The sequence below is a fragment of the Bos javanicus genome, chromosome 6, assembly GCF_032452875.1.
Source record: "Bos javanicus breed banteng chromosome 6, ARS-OSU_banteng_1.0, whole genome shotgun sequence".
In the NCBI taxonomy this organism is placed as follows: Eukaryota; Metazoa; Chordata; class Mammalia; order Artiodactyla; family Bovidae; genus Bos; species Bos javanicus.
The window spans coordinates 89,655,480-89,660,214 of record NC_083873.1 but is presented as its reverse complement, the minus strand read 5'-3'; positions in this window follow the sequence as shown (position 1 = coordinate 89,660,214).

The window sequence follows — 4,735 nt, the reverse complement described above, 5'->3', positions numbered from 1 at the left end:
ACAGAATCCTGGTGCCCAGATCCTTAATATACGTTTTCTTCCTTCTGTCCTTCTTTGCTTCTTGCCTCCCTTTTCTCTTCTTTTCCTTCTTCTTTTTCTTCTTCATAGTGGTAATGTTAAATGAAGTCAGAGTCACAGAGGAAATGAGAGCTCAGGGAGAAAAGCAAATAGGCAAAAGAAACAAATGATTAACATTATCCTCCGTATTTCAAGGAATTCTATCAGTGCTACAAGCCATCCTGTTTAGCTACTGTGTGTGATGTGGAGTAAGGAGGGGGGATTGTCATAATAGAGTGGGTTTCCTTTTCCACACATCATAGCAGAAAGCATTAGTTTTGGAATTAAGGCTAGCTTCAGTTGAAAAGGCTATTCAAAACCTTAACCTCAGTTTCCTCATCTGATAAATGGGGATGACAAGCAATATTTTATAGGGTGGTTTCAAAAGCTTCACTTGCACCTGATCCATGGTAGACACTCTGTGTGCTGCTCCTTTGGACAATCCTTTTCAAATAACCATTATTTTCTTCATTGTCAACAAATTATGGCAAATAGAAAGAAAAACATTTTCTGTTTGTAAAGTACTGCACAGTGTTCAAGTGTTTTCCCATGCATAGATTAAGAGCATCTCAGGAAAAGAAATGAGAAAAAAACAGATGAAAGAGATCCCTTAGGACCGACTCATCTTCTCAGTTTGGGCCCATAGAAGGACCAATCTGTATATTATATTCACCCAGAATTTTCTCCTTTTGTTTGCTTCATGTTTTTTGTGACTAGTGAAACAGTCACACCATCTAAACTTTATTCATTATTTCCAATGAAATTATTCTGTCAGTATAATTTACATCACATTTGTTAAGCTTATTATTAATATAGTGACAGAAAATAAACGAGTAGATAAATAAAGGTAGCAATTTAAAATGTTGGTAAGGCTAAAGAAAATAAAGTGAGTTAGAGAAGGCTGAGGTGATAGTGGCTGCCTGCACATTGAGCTAAACTGGATTAAAGAAGTACATTGTACAAGTACATTAGTACATTGGATTAAAGAAGTTCTCTTTGTGTATATGTTTGAGCTTGGATGAGTGATAAGGAGAAAACCATGCAAAGATTTAGAAGGAAAATGTTAGGAGGACAATGTTTTTAGAAGGACAAAGATTTAGGAGGACAAATGCAGAAGGAAAAGCAAGTGCAGCATCCCTGAGGCTGGTTTTGTTTTAAATCATAACACGCCTCCCTAGAAGCCCTTAAGAACAAACATACGGGGACTTCCCTTGTGGCCCAGTGGCCAAGAACCCGGCTTCCAAATGCAGGGGATGTGGGTTCTATCCCTGGTCAGGAAACTAAGATCCCACATGCCACACAGTAACTAGGCCCAGGTGCCACAGCTACTGAACCCAAGTGCTCTGGAGGCCGCACACCACAACTAGGAAAGGCCACACACACTGCAGCTAAAGAAAAGCCTGTGTACCACAACGAAGACCCAGCACAGTCAAATCAGTAAATGACAAGAACAAGCATACGTTGGCACTAAGTATCATACTGAATTGCGTGATCTATGAAAAAGATAGTTACAAACATATCCAGGCACACATTCCCAGCTGAATAAAATGGGTTAATTTTTTTCAGCCTCCAAGTGAATAACCGATGATCTATGATCCTCATCAACAAGCAGAAGAAGGTTCACGTGTCCCCAGAGGAGACTTGGTGGATCACTTAACAGAGTGAGTTCTACTAAATTTTATTCTTTGACTTTTCCTACCATATGAGGAAGTATCCGGAAGAATGTAGGGATGGATGAGTTCTGTTCACATACCCTCCTCTGCTTTCACTCCCACTTCCTTTCTTTCTCTCTACAGAGGTACTTGTGACATCCTGTATGGATAAGGAAATGATGTGTATCTTCTACCACCTACTTAGAAATACTTGGGGGCCATTGGCCATGACTGTTATTCTTTCATCCCCACCTGCATCTCTAGCCCTGTCTACCTGGTATGAGAATAAGGTAATGGAAAATGTGATCTAGTGGTCCCCAAAGTGAAACTTGCTCATCCTTGGATGGTTGTATTAAGGGTGAGGATTTTTTTCACTGTGTTCTGCTGTGTTCAATTGTTTTTTACAACAAGTATAATTGGGAAGATCCCCTAGAGTAGCTTATGGCACCCCACTCCACTCTTCTTCCCTGGAAAATTCCATGGGCAGAGAAGCCTGGAAAGCTACAATCCATGGGGCCACAAAGAGTTAGACACAACTGGGCAATTAAGCACACACACACATAAAAAGCTATAGTTTTCTTATTTTTAAAACATACATTGTCTCACAGAACTAGATAAAAATCTGAAAACAACCTTGATTTTTTTGTGGTGGCTGCATCAGTCCCCCCAGTTGTAACATGCAAAAGGGCGGGGGGTGCGGTGGTAATTTGTAACTTGTGTTGGCCAGGTAGCCTTGTAGGCTATTTTTGCAACCCACCTATGCTAAAATCTTCACTTAGATACAACGTATAACTCTTTCCATTTTTTTTAAAGCATTCTTAAGAGAACTGTTTTCAATAACAAAGATGTCACAGTGTGTTTAAAATAAATTTGATTCAGTCACAAATGTTAAAAACACCTCTAGCACAAAGAGAATTAAACTTGTGACAAGGGCTAAGGATAAGATAAACAGTTTGGGAAAGGGTGTGATATCACTCATCTCTTTAGGAAAGCACTTCTCTGTCTTAGAGCTCCAGGCAGAGGAAACCGGAAGGCGGGGCGAACATGGACGTGTTCCAGAGGAGATGGTGGGTCATGGAGAATGAATGAGTCAACTGGCATCAGAGGGCGTGGAGTGAGGGATGGGGAAGAGGCAAGAAAGGAAGCAGTGGGGCCTTTGAACACCCTCACTCCCACACCTATGTACCCACAGCGGGGCTGCTGGGGTGCATGAACAGCCTTAGTGTCAGGACACAGTGACTATGTTCCTCAAGCAGCCAAACCACTGCCAGAAACTGGCCTGATGCTGGGGAAGACTCTGACGCACCAAGGTTGGAGAGGTGATGAAAGTAGAAGAATCACTGCAGGAGATGAGCCTTGTAAAGCGTCAGCATTTTGGTCCTCTGCTTGAAGAGGGTGGGAAGGAAATGAGAAATCACTTCTTGAAAAGAAGCAATGCAACGGAAGTAGGTGGCACTGACTTAGTTGTTGTAAGAACCCACAGAGGTCTTTCTGTATCATCTGTGTGGGGTATTTTAGTTACCCAGTGGACATGGAGGAGAAAACGGCCATCATTTATGTGAGTATCTACTTCTGCACCTCACGTCACTAGCATTAAACCCCTAATGTTTGCCCAAGTTGTTTATCATATCTTGCTCATCATATTTACATTCCTGGCATTTAAAAGTCCTTTAAATTTATGTAACACTTGATATTTCAAGGATATTAAAATTCTTTGAGAACTTTCTTACTTAATGCTCATGTATTTCTAATTAAACAAATGGAAGTACCATGTACATTCATATGCCATACATAGTAGCTAAATGTTATATAGCTATGTGAAACAACAACAAAAAAATTGACAAAACACGAGCACCTCAGATCAGTTCAGTTCAGTCACTCAGTTGTGTTTGACTCTTTGAGACCGAATGAACCACAGCACGCCAGGCCTCCCTGTCCATCACCAGCTCCCGGAGTCCATCCAAACCCATGTCCATCCAGTCGGTGATGCCTTCCAACCATCTCATCCTCCTTCGTCCCCTTCTCCTCCTGCCCTCAATCTTTTCCAGAATCAGGGTCTTTTCAAATGAGTCAGCTCTTCACATCAGGTGGCCAAAGTATTGGACTTTCAGCTTCAACATCAGTCATTCCAATGAACACCCAGGACTGATCTCCTTTAGGATGGACTGCATGGAGATCTCCTTGCAGTCCAAGGGACTCTCAAGAGTCTTCTCCAACACCACAGTTCAAAAGCATCAATTCTTCGGCACTCAGCTTTCTTTATAGTCCAACTCTCACATCCATACATGACTACTGGAAAAACCATAGCCTTGACTACATGGATCTTTGTTGGCAAAGTAATGTCTCTGCTTTTCAATATGCTGTCCAGGTTGGTCCTAACCTTCCTTCCAAGGAGTAAGCATCTTTTAATTTCATGGCTGCAATCACTATCTGCAGTCATTTTGGAGCCCAAAGAGATAAAGTCAGCCACTATTACCACTGTTTCCCCATCTATTTGCCATGAAGTGATGGGACCAGATGCCATGATCTTAGTTTTCTGAATGTTGACTTTTAAGCCAACTTTTTAATTCTCCTCTTTCACTTTCATCAAGAGACTCTTAATTGTGCTCTAGTTAATGTTCTATCTTTTTGGCACTTTTTTTTTTTTTTTAAGTAAAGCAAAAAATGCTTGGAAATAAAAAGACTGGCTTCACCATTATCCTCTTACAACTTCCAGAGTGATCTATTAAACCATAAATGAAATTCTTTTACTCCTATGACTTGGGGTTCTTCCCACTAGAGATAACAACGAAAGAAACGAACTAAAAATCCTAACAACTTCATAGCCAAAAGCACTTTGCAATTTTATCCCTTCCTGCCTATCCACACTAGAGGTGGTCACCACACACCTTTCTGTTGTTGTTATTTAGTCGCTAAGTCATGCCTGACTCATTTTCGACCCCATCGACTGCAGCACATCACACTCCTCTGTCCATGGGATTTTCCAGGCAAGAACACTAGAGTGGGTTGCCATTTGCTACTCCAGG